General features: G+C 42.3%; 1 protein-coding gene across 1 annotated transcript in view; it reads left to right on the top strand.

The window, feature by feature from the left end:
• The first annotated feature begins 7,187 nt into the window (after positions 1-7,187).
• Positions 7,188-26,048, top strand: part of DNAAF9 (dynein axonemal assembly factor 9) — a 144,236-nt gene continuing 125,375 nt past the window's right edge. Inside the window, exons 1-2 of the mRNA XM_075066669.1 lie at positions 7,188-7,208; positions 21,239-21,318. The gene's annotated coding sequence lies outside the window, so the exon portion shown is untranslated. The remainder of the gene's footprint in view (positions 7,209-21,238; positions 21,319-26,048) is intronic.

The raw sequence follows: 26,048 nt of genomic DNA, 5'->3' as shown, positions 1-26,048 counted from the left end.
CCGGGGGGGCCTGTGGAGTGGGGGTGGTTAGGTGGGACTGGTAGGGCCATTATAGGCCTGGGGGTGGTTAGGTGGAACGAGGGGGATGTTGTAAGGGCTTGAGGTGTGGGGTTGGGGGAGGGGATTAGGAGGGCAGGGTGGCCTGTGAGAAGGGGGGGGGTTGGGGCTGGTATAGAGGGATGGGCGATAAGGGTGGTGGGCATGGTGGGGGGTTGAAATGGGGTGCGGATAGCGAGAACATGGGGGTGCGCTGGGGAGGGGTGGTGGTTCTCCTGGCTTTGTAGGCATTAGGTTGGTGACCTGCTGTTGTTGGGTTGCTAGGGCTCTGCCCATTTTTCTTTCCCGATTCCAGTTGCCTGGCTGAGAGGGAGCACGTGGGTGTATTAAAACAGGGCTGTTATTATAAAGTGTTTGATTATAAAGCACCATGAACAGGATGAGGTGCCTGAGGCCCTGAATAATTAAAAATGCAATATATCGCAGTAGTTAACTGCATAAAGTAGATTATAATAGAGTAACAGGCATCCGGGATATGCCACATCCAAAATGCCACCACAAAATGTTTCGCAGAGATGTGAAAATTTAAAATGGCTAAATGTGTATTTTTTGTAATGTCTTCCTCTTTTTCTAAACAAATGCGTAAAATAGCCAAAAATAGGACTGTCAGTCTTGAAGGGTATATGGCTGTGTGTTAAATCCTCCAAGGCTAACTCAAAGAATGGTGGTCTTTCTGTTTGTTTGCAGTGTATTAAGAAAACTGTTGTGTGAAGGTTAAATTCTTCTTCCTGGTGTAGTGGGAAATTCAATTAGGCATGAGATATGGGGAGGAGAAAGGGGAATCTTATTCTTTGAAACTCCTTGTTCTTCAGCTGTTGGTGTTGATGTTTTAAAATTAATACTGCTTCATTTTTGTTTGAAAATGGAAAGTGTATATAGTAAATTTTGAAATAACATGGTGTTCTTTTGAGTCCATACGGTTTAATTTTCATTTACTAAAAGAGAAAATGGTTTCTGTTCAAGCTTCTCTGCTCAGGGGAATAAGTGACCTTGGAATATGTGGTCCTGTTTCAGTGCTGCCTGGAGAATTTCTGATTCCTTAGAAACATTTGTGAGTCTTGAGCTCCCTTAGCATATCCAGCTAGCATCTGTAACTCCTCCCACTAACATGCCAAATGTCATCTGCTAATTTTTTTTGGCATTACATTTCGCTTCATGCACTGTAACTGTTTCAATTCAAATGGGGAGGAAAAAAGTTTGTTTGCAATGAATGCTCCCAGACTGCCAATAAGAATTGGGGTAGTTAATAGAAGAGACTTAAAATAAAACAAAACAATTCTGCTCCCTAAACTCAAATGGAAAATTATTAGAATATGTCATCATGGAGAAACATCCTAAGATAACTTTTCTTGGATCTCTTCCATGTGCTTCAGAATTTCTGGACTACTGTAGGGTGCTTGGGAAATCAGCATTCATAACTGAAATCCTGGGCACTGTATCAGGAAAAGGGAATAAATAATCTTAAATTGTCTTGAATAAAACTTACTGAACACTTAACTGCTAAAAGAAGTCTTCCAAGAAGTGTGTCGTTTCAAAAATTGATGTATTGCTTGGTTCTTAATGAGATTTTGTTTTTGTGAAGGATAGAACAAGATTTGATTTAAAAAAATACATGTGTTTTCACATAAAAATATGAAAGAAAACATTGAGTAAAAAAAATCTCAGCTAACAATAGAAGTTAAATTTATTTGTTATAGAATTATAAATATCTGTCCACCCTTCTGTAACCATTGCAGAGCTATATACTTTATTTTACACACAAGGATAACGCTGGTGATTTGTACTTTGTAATACAAGTTACTACTTCAGAGGTAGGAAAAATGTAAAGTTACTGTCTATTAAAGTGCTTCCATTTTGATCTTCAATAAGCCTGTCATGGTGTTCCATAACAGGTGAAATATTTAGACGAGAGATAGAGGTACTATTAAATAGGTCTCATAGCTTTCTTATATGGGAATCTTAGATAGGCATTCAGTGGAAAATCCTCATGTTCAGTGCCCTTTATGTAGTACCTTTTGAATATTCATTGAGGCGCACACTGACATGTTTTTGCAGAAATTTTTCTGAGGCTATGTGTTGGGGGTAGAGGGGTTACGGGAATTGTCTCCAAATTTCTTGATGCTGAGGACATATTCCTGCTGAAGGTTGACATTGTGCATTGGTATAATTGTGCTGTTCTTTATGTATATTATTGAGGACAATATGTATGTTGCATATGAGACTCTCATTTTGAAAACACATTGGAAGGGATGTGTTTCACTTTGAAAAGTTTTATGACTTTTTAGGTGGATTGCCTCTCAAAAGTCCCATATGGAGGAAGAATAAACTATACATCTTTATAAGCAATTTCATACAGGTATTATTCTGTCCACAAAAAGTGTGTGTTTTTGTTTTTTTTGGTTAACTGCCTTACCTGTACTGGGGTAGTTAGTTCTGGGGGAATTCTGCGCCACTGCATTTGTGTAGAATTTATGTCCCCTGCAGATTTCTTGGTTTACTTGTAGAAAAATGACTTTTCTGGTGAGGAAGCAAAGGGAAGCCACAAGAGCGGTCATGCGACCCTGCCCAGCAGTGTGTTTTGGGTGCCCAGGGCAGCCAGCAGAGAGGTAAATCACTGGTGGGCATGGGGTGTGTCATAAATAGATAGCTAAGGGTTAATGTTTCTTTTACCTGCAAAGGGAACCAAACACCTGACCAGAGGACCAATCAGGAAACCGGATTTTTAAAAGAAAGGGAGGGAACCTCAGGAGGGGTTTGGCTTGAGCCTGGGTCTGTTTGGTTTCTTTCGGCTATGGGAGAACAACTTTTCTTTCTATCTCCAATCTTCTTTCTACCCTTCTACTACCAAGTTGTAAGTACAAAGGTAGCAAAGCAATAGGCTGTTATATGCTTTGTTTTGTATTTACATGTGTGTGCTGTGCTGGACTGGTTTAAATTGGCTATTTTTTGAATCAGACTGGTTATTCCTAATTCTTATAAGCAATTGCCCTGTATGAGCTGTGCATCCAGATCCCACCTGTGGATTCCCTGCTGAGCTGCCTGCACCCAGATTATCCCACACAGAACCCTGTCAGCTCACATCTGGATCTCCCCACGCTAGGATCCTGCCCTGCTGAGCCTGCCTGCCCACACTTGGTGTATCTGGCACGGAGAGGCAGGGCCCTTCTCTTGTGTCAGGGTTGAGTGCAGCCTCACCACTGAGTCTGTGTCCCAGAGGGGTGGGAGGAGCTGCACATTGATCTCCCACCTCTGTGCAGCCAGAGGTAGGAGAATTTGCAGAATTTTAAAATATTGTGTGCAGAATTTTTAATTTTTTGGTGCAGAATGCCCTCAGAAGTATGTAGTTAGTGGTACAACTTTTGTCTGCCACCAGGGTCTCAATGTACTAAGGAAAAGCATGGACAAGGGCAGAAGCGATGACGCTCATGGAGTGAGATGGACAGAAGAGAGGGATGCATGTTTGTTACCTTTCTTATTGAAATATTATTTTCAATGCAAAGATTTTCCTTAGTTGAGAAAAAAGTAAAACAAATTTTTTTTTTCTAGGCATTTTCTCACAAGACTTCGCCAAGATTTTTTCAACTTGTATTTTTAGATCACTGTTCAAATTTTTTTTTGCCAAGTTTTGAGAAAATGAATAGGAAAAAAAAATTTACCAGTCATCAAAATGAGTAGGTAGTAATACTCAGGGCTTGAAACATCTACTTGACACCTACTGGCCAAGGAGTGAAATCCTTGTCTAGACTATAAGAAATCAAATGGTAGGACAGCAATTGATTATTGTTACATCTCTACGGTTACAATATAGTGTACTGTTATGTCCACACTAGGCTTGTCTTACACTGCTTCAGGGAGAATGGCAGTTATCTTTTACAGCTCTCTTAACCAGGAAGACAGAGGTCTCTGCCTTCTTACATTACCACTCTGAAATGCCCTTTGTCTTCAGCTGGTGGTATATAACATGAGCCCACCCACATAACCTCTCCTCCTGGTCGAATTCACCCACACATGCGGCCCTCCACTCTGGTTTTTCCATGCATCAGTTGGCAAAACGAGTCTTGGTTCATTGGCTGATACTTCTGCTAGCAAATGACACACGGTTCATCAGAATGAGAGTATTGATTGGTGTTTGGGGGCTGCAGTAGGAGGAGCCAGAGAGATCTGCATTTTTTTCAGCTGGCAATTTACGGTTGGACCACTGGCTGAGTACCAGCAAGAGAGCTCCGTGAGTTTAGTGAAAGGTATTGAACCAATATATTAACAGATGTTCAGATAAGTGGCGATTTTTTTTTTGAATGATCCACATTATTTTCTTACCCCATTTCTTCAGGGTGCGTCCTTTCCACAGCTTTGTCTCCATCTCGCACCTTCCCTTCATTAGTATAATTATGCTCAGGGTTTAATACTGGGGTAGTTAATAGGCAGACTGTGGGCCAAATATAGACTGCCAGATGCTTTTGAATGGACCTCAGAATCTTTTATTTATCCTTTTTTATTTTTTATTTTTTTTATTTTTTTCTTCTTTGGAATCTGGACCTTGACTATACCTTGACCAAGAAATTTGGACCTTGACAAAAGATAGATTATCCCTGGTTTAGTATATTATATCTTCCCTTAATTATCACCCGTTCATGTAAGAAAAAAAGTTTAATGTAAAGAATGCATTGTTTTGATACATGATGAAAAAGCATGCATATAAGCCAATACTGCATTTGTTCAGAGCAACAGTGCTGGGCTGCTGAAAGGTGCTATCCCTTTGTGTTCAGTGACCATTCACAAATACAGTGCATTGCCCAAACTGTAGAAGTAGCAGCACAAACGTAGTTGCTATTTATTTTGCTTCAAATGACATCTACGCTACCGTTCAGCCTTCAGAAGTCATTTGTCATTACCATATGACTTTTGCTGATGTGACAGATAAAGACATGGCTTTATCTCTGTAATCACTGACTGATTTAATAATCCTAGGGGCAAGAGAAACTTCACCTAGAATCACTGCAGACACAACATTTGTGTGTGTGAGAGAAATAGTATTTTACATTCCCTGTGTACAAACTATGAGAATAATTGGTTTTGCATGGCTAGCAGCTGCTCTGTAAATTGGTTTCAGTAGTCCTACCGTAGCCCTTCAGTGTAGACACTCACGGTAGAAGAGTAACTTTTCTGCTTGTAATATTCACTTGACATATGCTTTCTTTTATCTGCACCTGGGGAAAAGCTTCACTTGTACTTAAATCCTTCCATTATTATTGAGATTCTTGACTGTAGTAAAAACAAGCACCTGTTAGAATATGTCTGCCTGACATTTGTATTAGTAGATCCAACTCTTGATTTGCCCACGCCCAACACATGTGCTGGACTACTGTATTCGATATCTGTAGTCCATCTTCACAGAGGAATAACAATGATTTTGCTAACAGCAAGTGCAGATTTGCATGGGCAAACTGCAACTAACGTTGGGCCAAAGTCCTCAAAATAATAACTCAGTTACTTTTAGATCTGCAGATGTACCATGTCCTACTAATGTGCGTAGTTTTGGACCAGATGGTGCAACCTAGTCCTAACGTACAGGCATTAACACTCTTGTGTCCTCTGGGCCCCAGTTAAAGAGAAGGTTGGGGTGGGGGACATTCCATTCTTTGAGCAGCCAGGTGTCATCCTTTATCAGTACTTCAGATATCAAAAGTGATAAACAGACTTTTGATGGAGGCATTTGTTTTGGTAGTCACTGTGTTGTCAGGAATTATGTGGCTGCTAAACTGACTCTGAGAATTCTTTGGCAGTGTGGGGTTGCAATATGGGAGATTTTCCTAAGTCACTGCTTCTGCAGCTGAGAGGCTATGGCCTTATGTATACTAACACACTTCAACTGTAATTCACCATGGGTGCATCTCTATCGATGGTATTAGCGGTAGAAGCTGTGGTGTAGACAGGTCTCAAAAGAATTTTACCCACATATCTAAATGAGAAAGCCAGGCTTGAGCTCTGTTTGTGCTCCAGGTTCAATGGTTACAGCTGCTGCTCTGGTGGTGAATTAGAAAAGCAGAGCTGTCTACTGTAAATGCAAGTACACAAACATGACCTCAGCGTGGAGGGATGTGCTAAATCGGTGGTTCTCAGCCTTTCCAGACTACTGTACCCCTTTCAGGAGACTGAGGCCCAAGCCCCGCTGCCCACTTCATGGGGCCCCCTGTAGTGTGGGGCCCCAGATAGTTGCCCTGCTTACCGCCCTCTTAATGCCAGCTCTGCAGTCGTGACCCTTCTAAACTCATCCTGTGACCGCCCCCTCCCCCCAGGGGCTCACAACCCCCATGTTGAGAAATTCTGATCTAGATGAGTTGACATACCCCCAGAAGACTTTGTCGTAACCACGGATGAGAGCTACTGGGCTAGATGCCATTTTGAGGTAGGCCCTTCCAACCCTATAGGTCTATTGTAAAACAGAATTCTGAGTGCTGGTGCATTTACTCTTAGAACAGTAGTGGTGTTCAGATGTGCTAAATTGCCGAGGGGGCCCCAAGCAACTTTTTTTTGGGGGTGGGGGTCTTAAAACTTCATTTAACACTTGGAATAGGTGGTATAGACAAAGCTGTAATAGCAAATATTATGAAGTGCAAGGAAAATATGAATCTAACAGACTTAAATCTCATGAACACAAAAAGCAAAAAAATGAATGGAATGTGGTCCTCTAAAACAGTGGTTTCCAAACTTGTTCCGCTGCTTGTGCAGGGAAAGACCCAGGTGGGCTGGGCCGGTTTGTTTACCTGCCATGTCTGCAGGTTCGGCTGATCACGGCTCCCAGTGGCCGCAGTTCGCTGCTCCAGGCCAATGGGGGCTACGGGAAGCGGTGCAGGCTGAGGGACGTACTGGTGGCCACTTCCAGCAGCTTTCAAAAGCAGCTCTGCAGAATGAGTAAGACATTGGATTCTGAACTCTTAATGTGGCGTGTAATGTATTAAAGCTGGAAAGTTTTTCAATTTCATCTGCTTTGTGTGACAGGTAGAATTATTATTATTATTATTTTTTGGAGCTCATTAGGAAAATAAACTATATACAAAGTTCAGAGAAAATATTGCCATTTACTTTTTCACTCACAAAGGTGCGGCATGAGCCTGAGAGAAGCTGAATACTTACAACTCCTTTTGAAGTTGGTGAGTTTTGAGGGTATTGGGCACTTTCATGGTCAGGCCCTTGTAACTCTGAAAACCAAAAACTAAGGGTATGCCTACACTGCGGGATTATTCCAATTTTACATAAACCGGTTTTATAAAACAGATTGTATAAAGTCGAGTGCACGCTGCACACTAAGCACATTAATTTGACAGTGTGCGTCCATGGTCCGAGGCTAGCGTCGATTTCCGGAGCATTGCACTGTGGGTAGCTATTCCGTAGCTATCCCATAGTTCCCGCAGTCTCCCCTGCCCCTTAGAATTCTGGGTTGAGAGCCCAGTGGCTGATGGGCAAAAATCATTGTCGCAGGTGGTTCTGGGTAAATGTTGTCAGTCATTCCTTCCTCCGGAAAGCAAACAGCAGACAATCATTTTCATGCCCTTTTTCCCTGGATTGCCCTGGCAGACGCCATAGCACGGCAACCATGGAGCCCTTTCAGCTTTTTTTTTTTTTTGTTATAATTCCGTCACCGTATGTGTACTGGATGCCGTGACAGAGGCGATACTCCAGCGCTACACAGCAGCATTCATTTGCTTTTGCATGATAGCAGAGACGGTTATCAGTCGTTCTGTACCGTCTGCTGCCGGTGTAAAATTGGCAATGAGATGACAGTTATCTGTCGTTCTGTACTGTCTGCTGCTATCATGGGTGCCCCTGGCTGAGATCGGCCCAGGGGCGCAAAGGCAAAAACTGGGAATGACTCCCCGAGTCAATCCCTCCTTTATGGTTTCTAAAAATAGTCAGTCAGTCCTGCCTAGAATATGGGGCAAGTGTACTAGAGAACCAGTGTATCAGAGAGCACAGCTGCTCCATGTCAAACAGATCCAGCAGAAATGATGAGCTACATGCCATTCACGGGGGTTGCCCCTGCAACAACCCATACCTGTTGCTTCCCTCCTCCCCCAACCTTCCTGGGCTACCATGGGCAATGTCCCCCCCATTGTGTCATGAAGTTATAAAGAATGCAGGAATAAGAAACAGTGACTTGTTAGTGAGATAAAATGAGGGGAAGGCAGCCTCCCATCTGCTATGACAGTCCAGGCAGAACATTAAGCGGTGTGGGGGAGAGGAGCCCAGCATCCCGCTGCTATGATAGTCCAGGCAGTACAGAATCTTTTCTTTACACAGGAAAGGAGGGGGGTGATGGAGCTCAGCCCCCAGTTGCTATGATGAGAATGGTTACCAGCCGTTCTGTACCATCTACTGGGAATGACCAGGAATCATTCCTATTTTCACCCAGGCGCCCCAGCCAGCTCACCTGAAGCCAGCCAGGAGCACTCATGGGATGTGATAACAAGGACGGCTACCAGTCCTACTGCACCCATCTGCCACCGGGGAGGGGAGAGGAGTGATACTGCTCTTCACTGCTGCAGCATCGCGTCTACCAGCAGCAGCATTCAGTAGACATAGGGTGACATGAAAGAAGTCAAGAAACTATTTCTTTCCCTTTTCTTTCACGTGGGGAGGGGGGAGTAAATTGACGAGCTATTCCCTGAACCACGCCGGACAATGTGTTTGGAACCTACAGGGCATGGGAGCTCAGCCAAGAATGCAAATACTTTTCGGAGACTGCTGTGGACTGTGGGATAGCTGGAGTCCTCAGTACCCCCTCCCTCCTCCATGAGCATCCATTTGAGTTTCTGGTTCCCGTTTTACGCTGTCACGCAGCACTGTGTAGCCTGTAGATTTTTTTTTCAAATGCTTTGTCATTTCGTCTTCTGTAACGGAGCTTTGATAGAACAGACTTGTTTCCCCATACAGTGATTCAGATCCGGATATTCCCGTACGGTCCATGCTGGAGCTCTTTTGGATTTTGGACTGGATCGCCACCCGTGCTGATCAGAGCTCCACGCTGGCAAACAGGAAATGAAAATCAAAATTCTGCGGAGGCTTTTCCTGATTACCTGGCCGCTGCATCTGAGTTCAGAAATTGCTGTCCATAGCAGTCACAGTGATCACTGTGGGATATTGCCCGGAGCCCAATTACCGTTGATTTGCCAGGCCACAATTAACCCTAATCGTATGTAAATACGATTTTAAGCGCTACTCCTCTCATTGGGGAAAGTACAGAAACCGATTTAAAGAGCCCTTTATAGCAATATAAAGGGCCTCGTAGTGTGGACGGGTACAGCACTAAATCGATTTAACACTGTTTAAATCGATTTAAATGCGTAGTGTAGACCAGGCGTTAGATTACTGAGTCCCAGGGTGGATTGATTTAAATCAAAATGAATTACCTAATTGATTTTAATCTTGTTTCCATTTGTACTTTTTTAGTATTTTTCTTAAAGGTTAATTCTCATTGATTGGTAACCATTGAAACCTATCGATTTGCAAGTAAATATAGCTTTGCAGAAAATTTGATGTATTTTCCTAACCAGGAGGATAGACTATTTAAGCAATTATAGCTTAACATAGATTTATTAAGGTCTTTGCATGTTTTACTATGTTAGAAAATGTTGAATGATGCATTTCTTATTTATTAGCTGATTCATTTTTTATCTATAATTTTCGTCAAGCTGCATTTGGATGGAAATTGGAATGCAGTGAAAAATACACAAGTATCATTTTAGAATTGTTTTTAATTAGTTAGATACAATTGCCTTAAATGTTCTGGATATATATGGATTTTTTTAATCAAAACATGCTTTTTGCATTTAAAACTAACTCCCTTTTTAAACCAAGGAGCGAGGTAGTGAATTTCTGATCAGTCACCATTAAGTTTTTAAAACTAGTAGATCTCATCCTCTCACCCCTAGTTTTTTTCATACATTGGAAAAAGAAAACATGCTTTCCTGCTTTTTCAACCCCAGTCAGTTTCTTGAACTAGTCTTTGAACTGAACTAATTTGAATAAACTGAAATGAGGAAAATAAATACATTAAAATAAATTAATGGAGATATACCTATCTTGTAGAACTGGAAGGGACCCTGAAGGGTCATGGAGTCTTAGCCCCCTGCCTTCACTAGCAGGACCAAGTACTGATTTTGCCCCAGATCCCTAAGTGGCCCCCTTAAGGATTGAACTTGCAACTCTGGGTTTAGCAGAGCAATGCTCAAACCACTGAGCTATCCCTCCCCTGCCAATATATTCTCTTGACACTGCAGAAGTGACTATTGCTGTCCAAAAACTGACTGGGTACATCAAGAAATTCTGATTCCAGGTATTGAACTAGTGAATTCCAGTTTACTGATTTGACTTTCTTTAAAATTTCAGCATCCAACATGTACTGATTGAGTATTTTTATTATTTAATTTACATGACTTTACATTTTATAAGAAGTTTAGGCCTCATATAAATGTTGTCATACCTTTAAATTTTAAATAGGTTTATTTTTAAAACTAAATGTGTGTACATATAAAAAACTTAAAGAAGAATCCATATAAAAATCATCAATTTTTATCCTCACTGCTGAGTTTGAAACTGCCATTGTTTGAGGTTAGAACAGTGATATATATCCAGACCACTGCTACTTGCTATTCTGTCTGAAAATGAGTTTATTTTTGATGTTTTATTCCCAAGTGAACATTTGTCAGTATTGCAAAATTGCCAACAATTCGTACAGATTTGACGTAATTGGCTATTTATATTTGAGTCAGGCCTATGGCTACAATGGCAATAACAGCAGGCCAGGATACATTTTGTTGGCAACTGCTGAGAAGTGACATTTGTTTTAAAAACAATACGAGAGTCCTTTGGACTCAATTTTTAAAAATGGTTGTTGTGCAGTGTATGAGTAGGAAACACATCGTTTAACAAACCTCTCATTCCCAGACTGACAGCAAATATCTGTTTAAGCTCCTGAAGAGAAATCTTTTAGTTGCTTGCAGATTTTGAATAATTGTGCTGTGGATCTTTCGGTTTCTTCAGTTCACTGACAGCTATGAAATTAAGCTTCACCATGTGTTAGGCATTCTCAAACATTTCTGTGGGAGGATTCTAATGTTTGCCAATGTGAAACAAAGCATATGCAAAGCAACACTTCAGTACGCCAATGGAACTACATCCGTTACATCTACTGAATAATATCGTTTACCCACTTACCACAGCTGTGGTTATGGCTCAGACATAAGGCAAACTAGTCTACAACCCTCAACAGGGAATCCATTTTAATGACACTCTATTTCTGCCTGTTTCATCAGTAATATCAGACTGGGAAACAGGAAAAGGAAGTCTGTGTGTAGTGCACCAAATAAATTAGATGTAGGAATACAGGATGCAATGAAGAGTAATAAGGAAGGTGGCTGTTTTTTCCACAATCTGGGGGTGGGCCGGGTGGGTGGGAGACGGGGATTTAGGCTTTACTTAAATGAAACAAAATACTGTGGCATTAACTTTGTATGTTTAGTCCTCATACAATAAAACACACACATTTGTCCAAAATTAAAGTGTGCTCTTTCTGTAAAGGAAAACTGCAAGAACGCAGTAGAGTTGTAATAACGATGCTAACTTGTCAGACCTATCACTGCTTGCATGTGCCTTCAGATATTGAAAAATGTTTCATTGCCCGTCTATTGACCTTTTCAGCACTTGCCTTTACTGGGCTATGTCTTCACTAGAAATGCCTGGCACTGGCATTTGGTTTCAGTAGTCCTAGCGTAGCACTTCAGGCCTGGTCTACACTACGCATTAAATCGATTTAAAGAGCGTTAAATCGATTAAAGCTGTACCCATCCACACTACAACGCCCTTTATATCGATATAAGGGCTCTTTAAATTGATTTCTGTACTCCTCTCCCGACCAGAGGAGTAGCGCTAAATTCGGTATTAACATATCAGGATTATGGTTAGTGTGGACGGAAAATCGACGTTATTGGCCTCCGGGCGGTATCCCACAGTGGCACACTGACCGCTCTGGACAGCAATCTAAACTCGGATGCAGCGGGCAGGTAAACGGAAAAGCCCCGTGAACTTTGAGTTACAATTCCTGTTGCCCAGCGTGGAGCTCTGATCTAGTCACGGGTGGCAATGCAGTCTCAAAATCCAAAAAGAGCTCCAGCATGGACCGTACGGGAGATACTGGATCGATCGCTGTATGGGGACAATCTTGTTGTATCAGAAGCTCCGTTACAGAACACAAAATGCCAAAGCGTTTGGAAAAAAAATCTCCAGGATACACAGCGCTGCGTGACAAGCGTAACGGGAAACCAGAGACTCAAATGGACGCTCATGGATGGAGGGGGTACTGAGGACTCCAGCTATCCACAGTCCACAGCGGTCTCTGAAAAGTATTTGCATTCTTGGCTGAGCTCCCAATGTCTGTAGGTTCAAACACAGTGTCTGGCGTGGTTCAGTGAATAGCTCCTCAGTTTCTCCCCCCTCCACCCTGAAAGAAAAGAGAAAGAAATCATTTCTTGACTTCTTTCAATGTCACCCTATGTGTACTGAATGCTGCTGGTAGACGCGATGCTGCAGCAGTGAAGAGCATATCTGCTCCTCTCCCTCTCCCCCTCCCTGGTGGTAGATGGTGCAGTAGGACTAGTAACTGTCCTCAGGAATATCTAACATGTTGACATGAGGGCATCATTCCTGGTTACTCCCAGTAGATAGGACAGAACGGCTAATAACTAGCTTCATCATAGCAACTGGGGGCTTCAGCCCCCTCCCTTTCCTGTGTAAAGAAAGATTCTGTACTGCCTGGACTGTCATAGCAGCAGGATGCTGTGCTCCTCTCCCCACACCGTTATGTCCTGCCTGGACTATCATCGCTCCGCGGGAGGCTGCCTCCCCCTCATTTTATGTCACTAATCAGTGTTTCTTATTCCTGCATTCTTTATTACTTCATGACACAAATGGGCAGACACTGCCACGGTAGCCCAGGGAAGGTTGGGGGAGAAGGGAAGCAACGGGTGTGTTTGTTGCAGGGCACCCCCTTGAATACTGACACGGAGCAGCTGTGCTCTTCTGATACACTGGTCCTCTTAATACACTTGCCCCTTAATTCTAGGCAGGAACTGACTCTATTTTTAGAAACCATAAGAGATGATTGACTCGGGAAGTCAATCTCAATTTGCTTTGCGTTGCGCCCCCGGCCGATTTCAGCCAGGGGCACTCATGATAGCAGCGGACAGTACAGAGGGGGAGAGATAACCGCTCATTTCATTGCCAGTTTACTCCGGCAGTAGACGGTACAGACACGACTGGTAACCATCTCTGCTATCATGCAAAAGCAAGTGAATGCTGCTGTGTAGCCCTGGAGTATCGCCTCTCTCTCCGCGGCATCCAGTACACATACGGTGCCGGGAAAAAAAAAAAAAGCTGAACGGGCTCCTGGTTGCAGTGCTAATGGCGTTCTGCCAGGCAATCCCAGGGAAAACGGCGCGAAAGGATTGTCAGCTGATGTTTTCCCGGAGGAAGGAATGACTGATGACATTACCAGAACCACCCGCCGACAATAATGATTCACCCAGAATTCCAAGGGTGGGGGAGACTGCGGGAACTATGGGATAGCTACGGAAGAGCTACCCACAATGCAACGCTTCAGAAATCGACGTTAGCCTCGGACCATGGACGCACAACGCCGAATTACTGTGCCTAGTGTGGCCGCATGAAATCGAACTTATAATATCGGTTTTATAAAACCGGTTTTAGCTAATTTGATATTATCCCATAGTGTAGACGTGGCCTCAGAGTAGACACTCATTACAATGAGAGGAGGAGCTCTCCAGTGGCTGTAGTTAATTCACCTCCCCATGCGATGGTAGCTAAATCAGCTAAAGAATTCTTCTGTTGACCTAGTGTTGTCTACAGCATGAGTTAGGTCGGCTTAACTATGTGGCTCAGGCCAAGTTTCATTCAGACTAAATCAATCCAAATGTGCCCCAAAATGCTTAACTGATGCAGATATGGATGGAAAGGTGAGCAGATATTCTGAAAAACTGATAGTTCTCAATTAAATTGTCTTCTGGTGATTCTGCTCAGTAGCAATGTCCCTTTCTCCAGTCACCAATGTCTCAGTGGATCTATAACTTGTTCTGTAGTAGACATTACAAGAGCTTTGGTATTCTCATTAAATAACTTTTTTTCTAAAACGTTAAAAGTATTCATTCAGAGTTAGACATATGAGCATAACACTTCTAATATCAAAACTTTCCAATGTGGTTTTGTATGTAAATACTTGAATAAAATAGAAGCTCAATAATTAAATGACAAAGTATTTTTTTGGAACAGTTGGTTTTTCACAAACCTATTAGGTATCTAAATACTCTGGAGAACAGTTAGATATAGGTAACTTATTTCTCAAATGAGGTAAAGAAAACTTGCTCTTCTGCTGAAGATTACGTAGTGAATTTGGCACAAACAATTCATGAATAATCCGATCTATACTTTTATTTCCTATATTTTGGGGTTATTGAATGAATCTTTTTGTTGATGTTGAAATTTGTATGGTAATAAATTGGTTAGTAAGTAGAAAAATGAGGATTCCATCTCAAGTGCACACTGAATAAAGAAATTTAATTGAAAAAGTATTGGGAAATTTTCAGTCTTTCTTAGGTTTTGGATTCCATGTTGAGAATTTAAGAAAAAACTATTAAGAGTCAGTGCACTACAAAATAATGATGAAGACATATTTTTAACAAACAAAAACCCATACCTTGACTAGTCCATCATTCTGTGCAATGCTCTCACTGAGTAACTGCGTAATCTTTGCTTTACCCTGGTCTTTGTGTAACCCACACGCCTTCTGGGTGTGATGTTCTGTCCCACCTAGTGGAACTGAGACCACTTAGAAAGAGAGTTAAGTGAGTCTGCTCTGCAGCCTTAGCTGACAGCCAGCTGGCTTTTAGCTCATGCAGTAGAAGCTCATGTACTAAGTTCCAGAGACCTCGGGTTCAGTCCTGCCTGCCAGTGACTGGGGCCTGTCGGTGTTAAATTTACTCTTCATTTCTTCCTGTTATTTCGTACTTCTCACCTCCCCAAATGTTGTCAGGTCAGAAATTAGTTTAAGCTCCTTGGGACATGATTCCTGTCCCACATATTTTAATTGTCAGATGACTGGTATATCACTATAACAAACGATACAACATTTGATGGTGATAGCACTAATTGTTTTCAGTGTAGTAAAATATCTAGTTTCATTTTTAGCTTCATTCTAATACTGTATCTAAAAGTAACCTTGTCACATGGTACTTCAGTTTTTTCAAATCTGGGAACTGGTGAACCATAATTTCTTTAAAGGTGACATGCAAATGAAAAAAAAAACTAGGTTTGTGGCCTTTTTTTTTTTTTTTCCCCATCTTTATACTGTAATGAATGCCTGAAAGGTTTTCTTCTGACGTGTTTTTTTAATTAGAAACTCCAGTTTAGTTTGGCCTGGAATATTCTGGTAATTATAGAACTAGTTACATTATGATATTACAAGACTCAAGAGAACAGAAGTTGAGCATTTGAAGGTGAAGTGATTTTGAGTCTCCTTTTGGGAGAAATGGAATCTTTTAATATTCAACAGCTCTTAAGTAACATGTGAGAGTTCACAGCTACAATTTCTGAGGTCCCCATCTCCAGCAAGACAAGACAGCTGCCTCCTGGCCCAGAGTGGGGCAGCAGGGCCAAAAATCCCTGGATAGCTTTCCCCCTGCTTCTGGCTGGCAAGAGGGAGGCGAGAAGCCTGAGGTGGCTTCCCCCACTGCTCTTAGCTGTGAAATTGACAAAACTGCCTGGCTCTCCCCCCCCGCACCCCGGAGAGCTGCCCCAGTGAGGGGCAGCTAGGCTCTAACTCCCTGCTTTCTTGTCAGTTTCACAGCTCCTGCCCTGAAGTTGAGAAGACAGCCAGCAGTGCAGTGTCTATACAGACACTGAGGGCAGGTCTACACTTGCCATTTAAAGTGGAAGAAATCTCCTTTTTATGCGAAAACCACGGGAGCGTCTACACTTGCCAATGACTCTTTGCAGTGAAACTCAAAAGTTTCACTGCAAAAAGAAAACCACCTCCACAAGAGGCATACAGCTCTTACCGGTGATGCTTTGCGACGAGGTGCAAGTGAAGATCCGTTCTTCCAGTTTACACAACTTTCAGCCTCTGGAGGATATCCCACAATGCCTAGGTGACCACTCTGGCTAGCAGCTTTCCTGCTCTGATGCCAGGTAAACAGACATCCACCCCTCCCCCTGTAAAGCCCCCGGAACTTTGAAACTCCACTTCCAGTTCTCTTGGCAAGTGCTCACTTATTTTGGCAGGTGACAGTGCCTGCTTCACAGAGTAAATGAACCCCTGCTTGGAGCCATCCTGAGCTGCTAGAGCTTATCAGTGGTTGGGGAGAAGAGGCTGTGCAGGGATCCAGGATGCCCCACGATCACCCTTTCCACAAGACCCATCGTCAAAATGGAGAGCGCTGCACTGTGGAATAGCTGCCCTAGAGCGCTGCGATGGAAATGCTGCTAATTTAACACTCTGAGACTTAGGGATTAAGTGAGTACACAAACCCAGGGCTTTGGAACGGAGCCCGGAGCTGGAGCGCGGAGCAGCTCTGGAGCAGTGGAGCTGAAGGTTTTTGCCTGGAGCTGGTGCGGAGCCGGAGCACAGGTCTAAAGCCCTCCACAAACCAGTGCATTATTTTTACCTGTTCTCTGTCACCACCAGTGAAACTCGCAGTGCAGAAACTCTGCAAGTGTAGACATACCCTCTGTCTCCGTAACCACACCAACAGAACTTCACCTCCACAAGAGACGTAGGGCTTATTTCGGTGTAATAGGGCATTTACATTGGTGGGAGCAACGCTGTAGTGTGCACACTGACATAATTAGGTCGATGTAACTGTGTAGTGTAGATCAGCCTTCATTCATAATCTACTTTTGTCTGTGCTATTCACTATACTTTTACCGTGTCCCTTATTATTTTTCTCCTTTTTAAGATAAACTATCCAAATCTTTTCAGACTTTAGCAGTGGTAGCGATGCTAGTGTAGAGCTGCTGCAGATATTTTTACCAGCATTGACTAATTCTGCTCAGAACAGGTCTAGGTGACATGATTGAAAAGTGCTGCTAGCTGATCTATGCTAACCCTCCTACTGTTGCTAATGCAGTTGGAACTGCACTGATGCTAGGTAAACAGGAAGACAATAAGTTGCCTACCAGGGTTGCCATGGTAGTAAAATTCCAAAGTTGCAGACAGCAGTTTTGGGGGGAAAGGAGGTGACTTGGATCACTATGGTTCTTGACGCTGAGTAAAACTATTGTCATAACATAGCTGTTTAATTGTTAGGAGAAATATTCATTTTCTCTGTGTGCAGCTTTATAAGCAGATACTTTCTTGAGGTGCAGTCGGTGAACACTTCTCCCCTTCCCCCACCCCGAAAGGTACATCTTGGGGGAGACACATTTTTATAACTTAAGCCAGATTTAATATGGCTAAGGAGTCCACTTCAGCTACTAAACACTTGAAAATAGTACTAATAGTTGTGTATTTTTTTTGGTCAGTGATAGCAATCACATCTGTCCTTAAATATTAGTAACTTATACTTGTCAGACTCTAGCCACTCACATCAGTTCAGGGAAAACTTTTTAATGTGGGGGTGGACAAACTTTTTGGCCTGAGGGCTGCGTTAGGTTTCTGAAATTGCATGGAGGGCTGGTTAGGGAAGGAGGTTGTGGCTCAGCCTTCACCCCCTATCCGCCTTGCCCCCCTCTCCTCACCCCAGGCACTCTGCCCCATCCAACCCACTGTTCCCTGACAGCCTGCCTGAGACCCCTGCCACATTCCCCTCCCCGCCCCAGCTCCCTGTCCCCTGCCGCCCCATCCAATCCCTCCTCTCATTCCTGACTGCCCCTTGGGACCCTTGCCCCATCTAACCGCCCCTTCTCCCTGTCCCGTGGCTGCCTCCGGGACCCCTGTCCCTAACTGCTCCCCGCCACTCCATCCAACCCCTCCTCTCATTCCTGATTCCCCCCCGGAACCCCTGCCCTCATTCAACCTCCTGTTTCCCCACCATCTGGCTGCCTTGACCCCTGTCTACACCCCCGCCCCCTGACCAACACTCCGAACTCCCCTGCCCTCTATCCAACCCCCTCTTCTCCCAGCCCCCTTACTAAGCTGCCTGGAGCACTGGTGGCTGTTGGCGCTACAGCTGCGCCTCTCGGCTGGAGTCAGACACGCCGTCACCACCGCTCAGCACAGAGCACCAGGTTAGACTGGACTCTGCAGTTGCGCTGCCCCAGAAGCTCGCTGCCCCGCTGCCCAGAGAATTGCGCTGGTGGCGGAGTGAGCTGAGGCTGTGGGGAAGGGGGAGCACCAGCGAAGGGGCTGGGGGTACTATCCGGGGCCAGGAGCTCAGGGGCTGGGCAAGAGGGTCCTGCAGGCCAGATGTGGCCCATGAGCTGTAGTCTGCCCACCTCTGCTTTAATGAGTAGTTGCTACTTGAATAATAGCACTATAGAAGTAAATAAGAGGAGGCAGATATTGCTTTTTGTTTAATATTAAAGTTTTCCTTTTATTGAAGGCATTTATTGTCACTTGAACATTGAGAAATAAACTGTGCTTTGTGTTCGTGACAGTGTTCTTGATTTCTGATGGTGTTTCTGTCTATAATCCTTTTGACTCTAAAAATCTACATTCAGCTAATACATAATTTCAGTTCCCTGTATTGTTGCCAACTCTTTAAAAGGAAGAGCTTACTAAAGTTAAATGTGAATTTTGCCTGAACAAGGAGTGAAAGAACTTTTGCCCTGGGGAATAAATTAGCTATTGGATCTAAACATGTGAAAATCAGAAGACCATGTCAGGGGTGTCATCAATAGCTTTTATTCTCCTTTTCCCATTACCTTTCTTTATAAACATAAATATAAAACTATGGATACTGGAGTTCACTTTTTGTTTTGTTTGCTATAAGAGAGCTTTGAACTTTAAAAAAAAAAAAAAGGGGGGGGGGCGGGTATGCCTGGTTGGATCACAGAAACCCCCTTGGGAACTGCCAACTGATGTGCCAAGACTATTTCTGCCCCTGCTTTCCGTGCCAGCCTGGGACTCCAACACCCTGTCTTGCTGAGCCAGACACACCCGTCTGCTCCAACACAGACCCAGGGTCTGAATCACATGCCCCAAAGCTGCAGACTTAACTGAAGGCAACTTGAGAAGTGTTCCTGTCTTTAACACTCAGATGCCCAACTCCCAATGGGGTCCAAACCCCAAATAAATCCGTTTTACCCTGTATAAAGCTTATACAGGGTAAACTCATAAATTGTCCGCCCTCTATAACACTGATAGAGGGAGATGCACAGCTGTTTGCCCCCCAAAAAGTGATTTTATTAAATACAGAAAGTAGGATTTAAGTGATTCCAACTAGTAACAGACAGAACAAAGTGAATTATCAAGCAAAATAAAATAGAACATGCAAGTCTATGTCTAATACAATAATAAAACTGAATACAAATAAAATCTCACCCTCAAAGGTGTTCCAGTAAGCTTCCTTTTACAGACTAGTCTCCTTCTAGTCTGGGTCCAGCAGTCACTCACACCCCCAGTAATTACTGTCCTTTGTTCCAGTTTCTTGCAGGTATCCTTGGGGATGGAGAGGCTTTCTCTTTAGCCAACTGAAGACACAATGGAGGGGACTCCCAGGGGTTTAAATAGACTTTCTCTTGTGGGTGGAGACCCCCTCGTGTCTCCTATGCAGAGTCCAGCTCCAAGATGGAGTTTTGGAGTCACCTGGGCAAGTCACATGTGTCATAAATAGATAGCTAAGGGTTAATGTTTCTTTCACCTGTAAAGGGTTAACAAAGGGAACCAAACACCTGACCAGAGGACCAGTCAGGAAACCGGATTTTTCAAAGCTCAGGGACGGAATGTTTGGGTCTGTGTCTTTGTCTGGCTCTCAGCTATGCGAGGGATCTTTTCATCTTCAAGCTTCTAATCTTCAGTTTCCAACTTGTGAGTATAAAGATAGAAAACAATAGGCTTTTATTGGTTTTTTGTATTTACATGTGTGTAGTTTGCTGGAATGTTAAGTTGTATTTCTTTTTGAATAAGGCTGTTCGTTCATATATTTCTTATAAGCAATAGCCCTGTATATTGTCACTTGATGCAGAGATCATTTTTATGTCTTTTGTTAGATTTCTTTCTTGTTTCCCTGTTTTATCCCAGGGAATTGGGATAACTCACTAGGACTGGTGGAAGGCAGACGGGAGGGGGGAGAGGTAGAATCTCTCTCTGTTTTCCTTGAATCTGTGTGCCTCTGGGGAAGGGGATTAGATTCAAAGAGTTGGTATCAGTAATAACTCTCAGGGTAGCCACCAGCGAGGGAAGCCTGGGAGGGGTAAAAGGAGGGGGGAATGGTTTATTTCTCCTTGTTTTAAGAATCCAAGGATTTGGGTTCTTGGGGTCCCCAGGGAAGGTTTTGGGGGACCAGAGGTACCAGGCACTGGAATTCCTGTTGGTGGCAGGATATCAGATCTAAGCTGGTAATTAAGCTAGAGGGTTCATGCTAGCTTCTCAGTTTATGAACGCTAAGGTTCAAATCTGAGTAGGAAGCTAGTGACAACATGTCCTGCATGACTCAGTTTTTACAGGCAGCAGCCATTGTTTACATGCTACCCTGAACGACCTCAGGTAGACTTCTTATGTGGATTGGAGCCTTCCAAGATTCATTGTCCTTTAAGTGTTTCTTAACTGGGCACTTAATTTGCACATTCCTTTCTCAAGAAGCTGACCAAATGCTTAACTAAGGCTACTTAGAAATCAAGCAAGTACACAGCCAATATTCATAACTTCAAATACAATGACACATGTATACAAATAGGATGAATAGATTCAGTAGATCACAACCTTTACAGAGATATATTGCATGGCAGATGTAGCATAAAACGTATTCTGATTATGTAATATATATATACATTCATAAGCATATTTCCATAAAGCCTTATGGGGTATACCGTCACAAGGGGATTCATGTCGAATTTCATGTCCTTACCTAATATATGTATATTTTTTTTAAAAAAAAAGGAAGACCAACCCTTGGTCAGCCCAGTCATGAGTCCTTTTAAGCACTGTCTCTAAGGATTGGCTCTCTTTCTCTTCCAGTTGCAGCCGTCTTCGACAAATCCAAAGCATCCTGACACAGAGCAGCAAATCTCAGCCTGATGGAATCCTCTGCATTTTAGGTTAGTTTTCTGAACTGTTAAAGTGAGTAAACAACACGTTAAAGAAATGCACATACTAGACCGTTAAGAGCCAAGAAAACAATTGTGGATAGAGAAATATGGCACAATGTAAAGTTTAGACCTATGGGCCGAAAACTACAAAATGAAATGCATCATAGATAGCAATGATAGTTGACATTTTTTCATTTTGGTATCTTTTTTTCTAAATTCCTTACTGTGCTGACAAACTTAGACAGAAAAGGATATCTGCTACCTTTCCCAAATCAATGGATTTTTTTTTCTTTAAGGATAAATTTATTTAAAATACAGATTCAGTGACAAGCAACCTCTGAGAAACCAGAGAAGCAGTGATTGTTTAATGGTGTCAGTAGCACATAAACTAGACATGAGTTTGCAGTGTCTTATGGCACTAAGAAAATTCATATAAAACAAAGATGTGTACACAAAGGCATCATTTTATAGAATGGTAGTAGCCCCATTCTACATACCTAGGGTGTGATCCTGCCTGTAATGTTGCAGTTGTAAGTATCTGATTACTAGCAAGATATTGACAAATTGGAGGGAATTCCATGAACAATGATTGGGGTAGCTGGAAGGCATGACTGTGAGGTTAAAAATTTTATATAAAACTTGGCTAAGCAATGACAAAGGAGGGGAAATGGCAATATACAAATATTTGAAGAGGGGAGGAATTACTTAGTGTACCCCAAGAGACGTTAAAACTCATAATACTGGGATTAAATTGAGAAATGGATATAATGGAAAGCTTGCTGACAGTGTGCTTTCTGTGGAATGGTCTGCCCAGGAAACTGATGGAAAACCATTGATCAGTTGGCACTTTGAAAACTAGACGGGATAGAAAACTTAATAAATGTACAGGAGGTAGTAATTCTGCCTTGGCAGAAGGTGGATTAGGTAACATTCTGGATTTCTTACATATATAGAATATCAGTATTAATTATAATAGTTGAAGAAATCTTTTGAGTTTTGGCTCAAGATGAAACAACTTTTTACCCACTTGCTAAAGGAATTTCTCCAAGATGAGAGACTGTGCCAGTATTTTAATTTTAAATTAAAAAACATTTTGCATTTAAGTGATGCAGTAAAAACTAAAAATACGTAACTCAGTTTAGACTAGCATCAGAGAGAAAAATGAAAGATGGTTTTTAAATGATGAAACTGACACAGCAGCCCTCCATTTGCACCATAATATTCTTTGACGTTTGTTGCTTTCAATTTGAACTCCTGCTGCTGTCCTTACTTTCGAAGCAGCAGTGGAAGGCAAGAAGGAAGGAAGCAGCTTTAAAGAAATGCTGTGTCTGTTGCTAGAAGGAGCAAGTAATGTTTGGCAAATACAATTTAGATGGGGCTATTATAGGCAAATACAATTTAGATGGGGCTACTATAAGGTAGGTGCATAACTGGCTGGATAACCGTACTCGGAGAGTAGTTATTAATGGCTCCCAATCCTGCTGGAAAGGTATAACAAGTGGGGTTCCGCAGGGGTCTGTTTTGGGACCGGCTCTGTTCAATATCTTCATCAACGACTTAGATGTTGGCATAGAAAGTACGCTTATTAAGTTTGCGGACGATACCAAACTGGGAGGTATTGCAACTGCTTTGGAGGACAGGGTCAAAATTCAAAATGATCTGGACAAATTGGAGAAATGGTCTGAGGTAAACCGGATGAAGTTCAATAAAGACAAATGCAAAGTGCTCCACTTAGGAAGGAACAATCAGTTTCACACATACAGAATGGGAAGAGACTGTCTAGGAAGGAGTATGGCAGAAAGAGATCTAGGGGTCATAGTGGACCACAAGCTAAATATGAGTCAACAGTGTGATACTGTTGCAAAAAAAGCAAACGTGATTCTGGGATGCATTAACAGGTGTGTTGTAAACAAGACACGAGAAGTCATTCTTCCGCTCTACTCTGCGCTGGTTAGGCCTCAACTGGAGTATTGTGTCCAGTTCTGGGCACCGCATTTCAAGAAAGATGTGGAGAAATTGGAGAGGGTCCAGAGAAGAGCAACAAGAATGATTAAAGGTCTTGAGAACATGACCTATGAAGGAAGGCTGAAAGAACTGGGTTTATTTAGTTTGGAAAAGAGAAGACTGAGAGGGGACATGATAGCAGTTTTCAGGTATCTAAAAGGGTGTCATCAGGAGGAGGGAGAAAACTTGTTCACCTTAGCCTCTAATGATAGAACAAGAAGCAATGGGCTTAAACTGCAGCAAGGGAGATTTAGGTTGGACATTAGGAAAAAGTTCCTAACTGTCAGGGTAGTTAAACACTGGAATAAATTGCCTAGGGAGGTTGTGGAATCTCCATCTCTGGAGATATTTAAGAGTAGGTTAGATAAATGTGTCTCAGGGATGGTCTAGACAGTATTTGGTCCTGCCATGAGGGCAGGAGACTGGACTCGATGACCTCTCGAGGTCCCTTCCCGTCCTAGAGTCTATGAATCTGTGAGTTTCATTCTGTAGTTTACTTTGTTCACTGTGAACATACTGATCTGTCAGAATAAGGGAATCTTGATGTGAAATATTTCAAACTATACAGAAAATCAGCATACCATGCATAATTATTTCCAGTATGGAAAATTGTGGCATTTATTGTTAGTTAATACGAAGCACAAACATCATAATTTGTTTTGGGGTCACAGAAGGGACCATTATTATTGTCTAGTTTGACCTGCACAACACAGGTAACAGAATTTCACCCTGCATCAAGGCCATAAATTCAGTTGCGCTAGACCATATATTTCAGAAAAACATCCAGTCTTGATTTAAATACTCTTCAAGTGACAGAGAATCCTCCAGTTCCTTAAGTTATTAACCCCCGGGGTTAAAAAATTGCACTTTATTTCTAATGTGAATTTTTCTAACTTCTTTTTCAGCCACTGGATCTTATGTTCTGTTTCTTAGATTAAAGAGACCTACGTTATAAATCTTTTCCTGTTCAGATCCTTACCTAGGCATAAAGTATCATAATATAAGTTGACATATTCTCCCTTCTCAGAAAGATATTGCATCAGCGTGAACTACAGATTTATGCTAAAGTTAAAAAACTTCTTTGTAAGATTCCAAAAGAAGGATGGGTGGTAGAGGGTTCAGTGGCAGTTAAAAACATATTTAAAGCTTAATTTTTAAAAACATGCATCTGTAAGATCCAGAGATTTGAGTGGTAGAATTGTTGGGTTCTTTGCAGGCAGTGAATGACATCACAACTACCATAAACAGATGTGAATGAACAGGTGCATGTTTAACTCCTGTTCTGATAATGTTTTTTCTGGAAGCTGTAATCTGCCTGGTTCTCTCAGAAGTTGCCGCTCAGATTTCTTGACATCTTAGAAGTGATAATTGGGGTTTAGCTAATTTTAGTTAATCACAAATTACATTTTTCAAATGGCTATGTAATTTCTTCTTTTAGGATCTTAAAAAAAAAAATGCTTGAAATTCACTTTTAGGTTGAGCTGTTTTTTGAGGACACGTATTTAACTGTACAGCATGTGTTTTGAAAATTTTACCTAGATTCACTGCTACAAGGGCAGTAAAAACTGATATGGCCTAGTTTGACCACATTCTTAACACATGCCACAAGATTTGACCCAGTAATTCCTACAGTGGGAGGAATTATTTTCCTCTACTGCATATCTGAAATCACTGTACTATTGTCTACACCATTGTGAATAAGTTTCAGTGTAATGACATTTTGTTTTGGATAGCTTTGCAAATTTGCAAACTACAAAGCTAAATAAAAATAATGGCAGAGGGGAGAGAAGACACAGTATATGGGCAAATAGAAAAGACGTTTTGCTAGGTGATATTCCAGATGCTTGTTCCTGGTGACAAGAGATGTGGAAGACAAGGCTCTTGCTCCAAAAGAGATGAGACTGTGTGGAGGGACAGAAAGGAAGCCAGCCCTGGATGAGGGGGTTTAGTGAGCGTAAGTGCAAGGTAAGCTATAGCAAGTGCAGCGGAAAGAAATAGAAGGTCTTGCACACAAGGAGAGCTATCCCGAACTGGATTTCAGAATAAGTAGACAGAGCCAATTGGGCCATCTGAGGCGAGATAAGTGCTGTGGTTGCACTCCTCTCTACTTGTAAGAAAGAAGGGAGGCAGCGTGATTTTGTACATGCTAGAATCTGGACAGCTGGGCCACAGAAGGAGATATAATAGTAAAGGCAAGAAATGATGAATATATGTCTGAAGACAATGCTAGAAATGTTGTGGAGACAATGGAGTCTGCTGGTGGGGGTGGTAAACTTACACTTGGTAAGGTGCATTTAACTATAGTTGACCTCTGGCTTACAGCTCTTGTTGGATGGGGATATTTTCTTTTTTCAAATGGAAGCAGGTATACTCCAAAGTTGTGCTGGTAGCACTCTTTTTTCTTTTATTCTCTATTTCCAGTTCACTTTTCCTCTTCCTCCTAATGTGTGTTTTTTTTCTTTGTCTTATGCGTCTCTACTTTATAGCCATTTATTTAGATGGAATCTGCGTGGATACCACATTGCCATGATGACACTAAACAGCAGCTGGAAAATTGAGGAGGACTGTGCAAGCCTTATCAGTTAGCATTGTTGCCATGGGTTACCATTGTTGTGCATTCGCTCAGCTCAGATAGCAATTAATCTTAACTATATGAGATTCTGATTCTTCTATTTTAGTTTTGGATGAGTGGGAGAGGAGGAGGGAGAGAAAAGATTGGGTTTCTACCATCTGGG

This window comes from Chelonoidis abingdonii, chromosome 5, assembly GCF_003597395.2.
Source record: "Chelonoidis abingdonii isolate Lonesome George chromosome 5, CheloAbing_2.0, whole genome shotgun sequence".
Lineage (NCBI taxonomy): Eukaryota > Metazoa > Chordata > Testudines > Testudinidae > Chelonoidis > Chelonoidis abingdonii.
This window is presented reverse-complemented; position numbering and strand designations above follow the sequence as displayed.